A 9,165-nucleotide genomic window follows, 5' to 3' on the forward strand; every position below is an offset into this window, starting at 1 on the left:
GAAGGAAACCAGAGGACAGCTTAAAGTCTTGGGATTCACATCTGAGTAGACAAGCTTGGTCCCCATTTTGCCAGCCATGACCTGGGTATGAACATGACAGACCCACAAGAGTTTCAACTTTTGACAACCTGGTTCTGTCCAGGAGGAATGCCCTCACCTCTTCATCCCCCTGCAAGACATGGCAATGGGAGACAATGTGGGGCTGTCTGGATGAAATGACAAGAGAGGACTGGCCTGGACGTGTTCCAGGTTGCCCTGTTATCTGTGGGTGTGCCTCATTAGAAATGAGGGCTGAGTGGACATCTGCATTTTCAGAGAAGGCTTTTACTTTGAGCCTTTGTAAGGCTAAAACTCAGAAATGTAAGGATACCATGGAAGAGCATGTTACTCTCTTGAGCATCTCTCACCAAAGGAGCTGGATACAGAGTTGTCTCTAGGAGGTGGGGTCCTGGTTTCCTAAGTTCTGTTGGGTTCCATCACCAAGGAAGTATGTTAGTCTCTTCAAGGTTCCATCCACTGGCCCCTTCTTTCTATAAGACCTACCCGAAGGCCCCACTGATTACTCAGCCTCCTCTCCCATGTCAGGCCTCTATTTGTATGTAATTATGAAATCACACCTTCCCCTTAATTTCCTGGGAAGACCTAAATGCAGCCTGGGTTTTAGAATACAAGAGACAGCTGCATCAGAACCTTGTTTATCTTACCATTTCTGTGACCCAGTAAAAGCCATTGTTTATTTTGGGGCTTCCCCAGCCTCCTACCATACACAGTGGGGATTATGCTAGCATCTACCTCCTAGGGAATTTATCAGGTGTATATAAGACAAAACTTATAAAAATCATGGTGTAGGCTGGGTGCAGTGGCTCAAGCCTGTAATCCCAGCACTTGTGAGGCCAAGGCGGGCGGGTCACTTGAGGCCAGGAGTTCGAGATCAGCCTGTCCAACATGGTGAAACCCCATCTTTACTAAAAATACAAAAATTAACTGGGCATCGTGTTGTGCACCTGTAATTTCAGCTACTCGGGAGGCTGAGGCAGGAGAATTGCTTGAGCCCAGGAGACAGAGGTTGCAGTGAGCTGAGATCATGCCATTGCACTTCAGCCTGTGCAACAGAACGAGATACTGTCTCAAAAAGGGAGAAAATTATGGTGTGGTGTCACCTGTAGATAATGCACACACTTAGAGATGGAAGCATTACAAGAATGGGTGGGGAGTAGCATGAACTCCAACTCAAACAGGCGTGGGGTCTGGCAGTGTGATCTCGGGAAAGTCACTTCCCCACTTGGCCTCATTTTTCCATTCTGCACCAGCAAGAGGTTGAAATTAAATTCCAATATTGTCCTCTGGCAATAAACTTTCCAGTGCCTTCCCATCATATTAAGAATCATATTCATGTGGCTTGTCTCAGCCTATGTGGTGGGCAGTCTCCACAAAGTCTCCCAGCACTAAGTCATTAGTAACTCAGTTTATTATTGAACAAAATGGCTCACTGCCTGATGTGATGCTTGGTTTTTGAGGGGGGGAAAAACATCTTGTAGTTTAGCCAACAAGGAGATAGGAGTTCAGCTCAAAACTGATTTCTTATACTGGCTTTATGGCAGTAATTAGAAAAGGTTTAAGAGGTGGGTTCTGGATTAATAGCGAGTTGCTGGAAGGGAAAAAGGAGTACAGAAAGTCATTGGGCATGCACAGTCATCTTGTTCTCTCACAGGTCATGTGCAAATTTGGGGAGAGTTGGTACGAAACATGCAATGGAGGCCGGGCGTGGTGCCTCACACCTGTAATCCCAGCACTTTGGGAGGCCAAGGCAGGTGGATCATGAGGTCAGGAGTTCAAGACCAGCCTGACCAACATGGTGAAACCTCGTCTCTACTAAATATACAAAAATTAGCTGGGTGTGCTGGCAGGCACCTGTAATCCCAGCTACTCAGGAGGCTGAGGCAGGAGAATCGCTTGAACCTGGGAGGCGGAAGTTGCAGTGAGCCGCGATCATACCACTGCACTCCAGCCTGGGCAACAGAGTGAGACTCCATCTCAAAAAAAAAAAAAAAAAAAAAAAAAAAGGAAAGAAAAAGAAAAGAAAGAAAGAAAGAAAAGAAAAAGAAACATGCAATGACAATTTGGGTCCTGACATCAGCAAGCTTATTCTTCACAGGCTTCAGTTGACCATATTGGTTCCAACCAATTTCAGCCAGTTTTTAACAATCTCTTAAGCAAAGGAAATTTTGGTGTTTCAACAAGTTTTTTCTTATTTGTCTTTGGGAAAAAACCCAACTTATTTTAGTCATAGGTTTTTTTTGTTTTGTTTTGTTTTTGTTTGTTTGTTTTTGCTTTTTTGGTTTATTTTTTATTTTTTTTAACACTTTGGGGACAAAAATTCCGCTTCTGTCCAATGGAGTACAGAATGATAGGGTATCATTTTTGTCACAGTTCAGGCTGCCATACCAATGAACCATGGACTAGGAAGCTTATCAGCAGAACTTAATTTCTCACACTTGTAGGGGTTGGAAATCTGGGATCGGGGTGTCAGCATGCTTGAGCTCTGGTGATGACTCTCCTGAATTGCAGACTGCACACTTCAGGTTTTATCATTTGGCAGAAGGAGGGAGAGAGCCCTCTGGGGTATCTTTTTTAAAGCCAGTAATCCCAATCACGAGGACCCCACCTTCAGGAGTTAATCATGCCCTGCCTCGTAGTACCATTACTCAGAGGGTTAGAATTTTCACACAAATATAGGGGGAGAAATCCTAACTCTCAAGATTATATACATATTTCTAAAAGCTGTCATTATCTTCCTACTTGCTCTATCCTGTTTGCTCCCTCAGTCTCTCTTTTTTTGTGTTTCTGTTTAATTCTCTGTTTCTGTATTGTATTCCTCAAACTGAAAAAGCAATTCCAATGCTACGAGATGCTCTGTGTACAGACCCACATAAAAAGAACTGAGGGAGTGCTCAGGCCAATTGATGGAGGAAACTTGGGCTCTCAGGCCACACAAAATCTTGCCAGTTTCCACATGATCCTTCCCCAGTCCAGCTTCTGTTATGAAGTCCAGTTTCTTATGAGGCGTAAGCCTCCTAAAGACCTTGAGGAAGAGGCACCCAACTAAACTGTGTCCAGTTTCTGGTCCCCACAAATTGTGAGATAGCATTTGTTCTTGAAATGTGCTAAGTTTCAGGGCAATGTTGTAAGAAAGAAGCAGATAACTAGCCTCATCTTCCAGGCCCCAAGATTCTCCATCCTTCTTCTTCTCTCTCTCAGGTTCTCTGCAGCCACAGTGATCCCTTTCTAACTTCTGCCCAGCTCACACCTGTGAGTCTCTTTACTAATGGTGGCTTCTCCTGACACATTCTTATGCAGGGCTGGCTCCCTATTGTTATTGTCATCATGGCATAAATGTCATCTCAGGGAGGCATTTGAGTCACTCCATGTAATGATTTCCCAGCTCTTCTGTCAACATTCTACTTTATATTATATCAGTTGCTCTTTTCTTTCACGTATACTTGCTTTAGTGTTTTTGGTCACCTGTCCTCAGACTGGTCCTCAGGGTAGGGTGCAGGTAAGATTCAATCATTTTCTGTACCATATGTTGCATCCACCAGGGTAGCTGGCAAAGGGTTAGTGCAAGGGAAAGACTGGCTAAGTGAATGTGTGGGGGAATCTCAAATTCTCCTTCCTGCTTTTGACCACTTGATAATGTGGGGATCGTTAATGATAACACAAGGTGCATGGCCTCAGTGTGACTCTTCCTTGCTCCAGCTTCTCCAGCAAAGCTCAGTAGGTACCAGAAGCCCAGAAGGCTGTCACCACCTAGAGGCCATCACTGGCACTGCAGCCCCATGCAGGCACATCACAGAACAAAGCTACTTTTATGTTTGGGTACTCAAGACACTGACTCTCCAGGGTCCCAGGGAACAAAGGAGCAGCATCCGAAGACTCCAAGTGCAATAAGAATAACCTTGGAAGCCTCCATTGTCCTCTCTTTGTCTCCACCTTTTGGGTTGTGCTCTTTACTCACGAGGGACAACCCCTCATCCAGGGAAATTATTTTCTACTACTTCCAAATGATCGTCTCAAGAACACAACAGGAAATGGTATTTTCCCTGGACTTCAGACTCAGAGTCCAGTTACATGGCACATTTTGCTCTATCCCACCTTTATCTACCCAAGATACCTCTGGAGTGACTATGCCTCACTCTGAAGGACTTCTAGGGAGTGGAAGCATTTTTGCAGTCTCAGAGCAAAGAGTCTTGGTTCACCAATGAAGAACCAAGGCCAGCAGACACTTATGGGTTTGTGTAACAATTGAAGTCACCCACTTCAAGTACTCTTGTTTCTGAGGTACGAAAAGGTTTTGCTGTAACCATTGTCTATGCTAGGCTGAGATGGAGACATAGCTCATTTCCATTTCTGGTACCTAGAGATGTGGATAGCAGGACCCCAGTCCTGTCCTCTTGAAACTGACCTGGAGAGGACCCCAGCTGACTGGAGAAACCTGGGAACCTGGAGGATCCTCCTGCTCACTCTCTCTGCCCCTAGACATGTAGCTAGAGGAGTGCATTCCCCTGGCTTATAGCAGAGCTGCCCCATTCTGGTTTTTTTTTTCTTGTCTTATGCCTGGTTTCTGTCTGCCTCTTTTTTATCCTCACCTTCATGATCTTTCCTGGAGAAGTGTTTGTGTGTGTCTGTGTGTGCTTATCTGAGAATATGGAGACAAAAATAGCCCATGTGGAGAAGGAGAGCACAGGGCTTTCTAGTATTTAGGGGCTCTAATTTCCAAAACAAACCTGATGGGTGCCGTAGAGCCAAGGCCAAGGAAGCCGGAGCTCTCCCTAATACTCCAGACCCTACCTTCCTCCTGGGGTCTGGATCAGTCCCTGCCTCTTTTGGGGCCTCAGTTTCCCAATTTTAAAATAAGAAGTTGGGATGTTTTTTCTCTTTTAAAATTTCAATAGGTTTTAGGCGAATAGGTGGTGTTTGGTTACATAGCTAAGTTCTTTAGTGGTGATTTCTGAGATTTTGGCGCACCCATTGTCTGAGCAGTAAACACTGTACCCAGTGTGTAGTCTTTTATTCCTTACCCACTCCCATTTTTCCTCCCTGACTCCCCAAAGTTCATGTATCATTCTTTTTTTTTTTCTTTTTTTTTGAGACAGAGTTTCTCTGTGTCTGTCGCCCAGGCTGGAGTGCAGTGGCCGGATCTCAGCTCACTGCAAGCTCCGCCTCCTGGGTTCACGCCATTCTCCTGCCTCAGCCTCCCGAGTAGCTGGGACTACAGGCACCCGCCACCTCGCCCGGCTAGTTTTTTTTGTATTTTTTAAGTAGAGACGGGGTTTCACCATGTTAGCCAGGATGGTCTCGATCTCCTGACCTCGTGATCCGCCCGTCTCGGCCTCCCAAAGTGCTGGGATTACAGGCTTGAGCCACTGTGCCCAGCCTCATGTATCATTCTTATCATGCCACTGCACTTCAGGCTGGGCAACAAAGTGAGATTCTGTCTCAAAAAAAGAGAAAGTACTGTTTAATTTATATGAATTCAGGTTGTCTACAAACATTACACATAACCATGCTAATTGTTCTGAAGTAATAAATAGAAAGCAAGGTACAATTACAGACTCCACTGTTCAATGTATGCACTGAACTGTTCTTGCTTTTGCAGTGTAAGTACTTCAGCCTGCAAATATTGGATGATTTCTTTGGATAATCAGGTTTCTCTCAAAGAAACTTAGTATCTTTTAGTGTTTATCATCCTGTATTGCTAAATTTGATTTTATCTTTGTGCTAAGCCTCAGTGTGCTCTTAAAATTAGCTTTTATCTAAACGAATCTGTGTCTACTTTAAAGGATTGAAAATAAAAAAATAAACTTTTCAGAGGCAAAAAACAAAGCAATAAATCCGAAGTACTAGATAACGATAATCTGGAGTCAGAAAAAAATCACAGAAGATTTAACTGTTAACACGATTTACATATATTTCAGAAAAGCAGAGAAGAATATCTACATATATCCAAATTCCTTAAGAAAAGAGGCAACAGCAAAATATTTTTTTGAAACTTTTTAAAAAGTTTTGAACTCTTGGACATCTTAAATTTGCACACTGTATGCACTTGAAAGAATGTTTGCAGGGGAAAAACCGGAAGAGAAAAAAGATGTTATATAAAATCCATGAGTGCACAGGAGCAGTGCAACAGAATAGAGGGCTAGAAATAATGCCACCCTCCTACCACCATCAGATTCTGACAAAGCTGACAAGAGGAATGTGGGAGGAATTCTTTCTTTAATTAATGGTGCTGGAATAACTAGCTAGCATTATGTAGAAGACTGAAACTGGACCCCTTCATTACACCATCTACAAAAATCAACTTAAGATAAATTAGACACTTAAATGTAAAACTTAAAATTATAAAAAGCTCTGCAAAATAACCTAGGAAATACTATTCTAGACACAAATTGGTAAAGACTTTATGACGAAGCTACCAAAAGCAACTGTAACAAAGGAAAAATTGACAAATGGGATCTATTTGATGACCCAGGAACCTCAAAACTGGGTATATACCCAAAGAAATATAAATTATTATATTATAAAGACATATTCACATGCATGTTCACTGCAGCACTATTCACAATAGAAAAGACATGGACAGGCCCTAAATGCCTATTAATGATAGACTCGATAAAGAAAATATGGTATGGTCAGAAGCTGTGACCCATACCTGCAATCCCAGCACTTTGGGAGGCCGAGGCAGGTGGATTGTCTGAACTTAGAAGTTTGAGACTAGCCTAAGCAACATGGCAAAATCCTGTCTCTGCGAAAAAAAAAAAAAAAAAAAAAATATTGGCCAGGCGTAGTAATGCACACATGTAGTTCCAGATACTTAAGGGGATGAGGTAGGAGAGAATTGCTTGAGCCTGAAAGGTTGAAGCTAAAGTAAGCCAATATCATGCCATGGCACTCTAGCCTGGGCAGTAAGGGAGACCCTGTCTCCAAAAATAAAAGATTTAGTGAGAACAAAGTATGGTACATAGACATCATACAATACTCTGCAGCAATTAAAAAGAAAATGATGTCCTTTACAATAACATCGATGAAGCTGGAGATCATTATTTTTAGAAAACTAATGCAGAGCCTGGGCACAGTGGCTCACGCCTGTAATCCCAGCACTTTGGGAGGCCAAAGTGGGCGGATCACCTGAGGTTGGGATTTCGATACCAGCCTGACCAACATGGAGAAACCCCATCTCTACTCAAAATACAAAAAAATTAACTGGGCATAGTCACGCATGCCTGTAATCCCAGCTACTCAGGAGGCTGAGGCAGGAGAATTGCTTGAATCAGGGAGGCAGAGGTTGCAGTGAGCTGGCATCATGCCATTGCACTCCAGCCTGGGCACGAAGAGTGAAGCTCCGTCTCAAAATAAATACATTAATTAATTTAAAAATCAGACTTTATTAAAGATCTTCTGGAGAAAAGAATCCTGCAAAACAAGGTCTTCAACTTACTTTACATATTAAAATTTGAGAGGTGCCTTCTAACCCAACATGTCTTTTCCATCTGAAAAATATTCACAACTCATTCTGTATGAAGAAAATACAGCACTGAAAAATATACATGTTGGTGAGGCCGGGCGAGGTGGCTCATGCCTGTAATCCCAGCACTTTGGGAGGCCGAGGCGGGTGGATCATTGCCAAGACCAGCTCGGTCGGGGAGACCCTAGCCCAGCATGCTGGGGGAATTAAAGATTCACACACAGAAATATAGAGGTGTGGAGTGGGAAATCAGGGGTCTCACAGCCTTCGGAGCTAAGAGCCTCCAGCAGAGATTTACCCCCATATTTATTAACAGCAAGCCAGTGATAAGCATTGTTTCTATAGATTATACATTAACTAAAAGTATTCCTTATGGGAAATAAAGGGATGGGCCAAAGTAAAGGGATGGGTTCGGCTAGTTATCTGCATTAGGAGCATGTCCTTAAGGCAGAGATCGCTCAGGTTTTTTTTTTTAGTTTAAGAACACCTTTACACAGTTTTCCGCCCTTGGTGGGCCAGATGTTCCTTGCCTTCATTCCAGTAAACCCACAACGTTCCAGCGTGGGCGTCATGGCCATCACGAACATGTCACAGTGCTGCAGAGATTTTGTTTATGACCAGTTTTGGGGCCAGTTTATGGCCAGATTTTGGAAGGCCTGTTCCCAACAGATCATGATGTCAGGAGTTCAAGACCAGCCTGGCTAACATAGTGAAATCCCATCTCTACTAAAATTCAAAAATTAGCCAGTTGCGGCGGCAGATGACTCTAATCCCAGCTACTAGGGAGGCTGAGGCAGGAGAATCGCTTGAACCCGGGAGGCAGGGGTTGTGGTGAGCCAAGATCGAGCCACTGCACTCCAGTCTGAGCAACAGAGTGAGACCCTGTCCCCCTCCAAAAACAAAACAAAAAAAGTATATATATTTATATATATACACATGTTCGTGTTCATGCCCTTAATTTTATACTTTATTATCTATCATTATAAGAACTGATGTTGTGGATCTTATGCTATACTTTTTTCTCAGTTAGAGAATACATTAGAGAATATTTCTGTGTTGAAAATTATTTTATTGGATAATTTTAGTAAGTCCTATAAATCAGAGCCAGTCCTCTTTACTCTGTCATTACACCTTAAGTCAAATTAAAAATTATGCCCATGGCCACGTGGTAAAAATGTGTGTGTGTGTCAGCGACCACTGCAATTTAGAGATGTGGCCAAAGAATTCTCTCTGGAGGCGTGGCACTGCCTGGACACTGCACAGCGAGGGAATTTCCCTAGGAGTGATTGTTAGAGAACTACAGAAACCTGGCTTCCTTGGTGAGGATAACTTTAAGTACATATTTTGTAATATATCTAAAGGTTATTTCTCTTTTATGTAAATGTGTTTTAGTCATTTATTCTTTGCATAAAAGAGTTCAGATTACCCTTTGCCCAGCAAATCTTTCAAAAATTTTGTTCATTTAGAAAAGAATTCTCAAAGATGTTTCTTTGAATCCACTTCCACATTCCTGAGTTGAGCTGTATTCTTCACTCAAATTAGTGGTAATACAGAAATTGTAGTTGGCTAAATATCATTATTTGCCCCACTTGGAAAATAAATTGACACACTTTTGATTAAGTAAGTACCAGTGATAGTAAAAT

This window comes from Rhinopithecus roxellana, chromosome 12, assembly GCF_007565055.1.
Source record: "Rhinopithecus roxellana isolate Shanxi Qingling chromosome 12, ASM756505v1, whole genome shotgun sequence".
NCBI lineage: Eukaryota > Metazoa > Chordata > Mammalia > Primates > Cercopithecidae > Rhinopithecus > Rhinopithecus roxellana.